Source organism: Octopus bimaculoides, chromosome 5 (assembly GCF_001194135.2).
Source record: "Octopus bimaculoides isolate UCB-OBI-ISO-001 chromosome 5, ASM119413v2, whole genome shotgun sequence".
Classification (NCBI taxonomy): Eukaryota; Metazoa; Mollusca; class Cephalopoda; order Octopoda; family Octopodidae; genus Octopus; species Octopus bimaculoides.
In genome coordinates, this window is record NC_068985.1 from 88,148,755 (window position 1) to 88,149,251 (window position 497).

Here is a 497-nt window from a genome sequence, read left to right on the forward strand (position 1 = left end):
GAAGAAGAAGAAGAAGAAGAAGAAGAAGAAGAAGAAGAAGAAGAAGAAGAAGAAGAAGAAGAAGAAACAAAAAAAGCTATAAAACAAATGAAATCCAAACTAAAACTAGAACAGCAACGGACCATGATAAAACGATGGCAAGAAAAGCCCCTACATGGTAAATACTGGGCAAAACTAAATGCGAAAGAAATAGACAGAGAAAAATCCCAGCAATGGCTGAGAAGCTCAGTACTCAAAGCAGAGACTGAATGATTTTTAATTGCTGCACAAGACCAGAGCCTCCCCACCAGAAATTACCAAAAAACACTTAATGAAAATAAATATAACAAGTAACCGTAGAATATGTGGAGATGGGCAAGAAACAATAAATCATATTATCTCTGGCTGCCCAGTCCTGGCTATGAAGGAATATATTCACAGACACGACAGAGCTGGGACCTATATACACTGGAAGCTATGCCAACACTATGGAATAACAACAGAAAAAAGATGATATA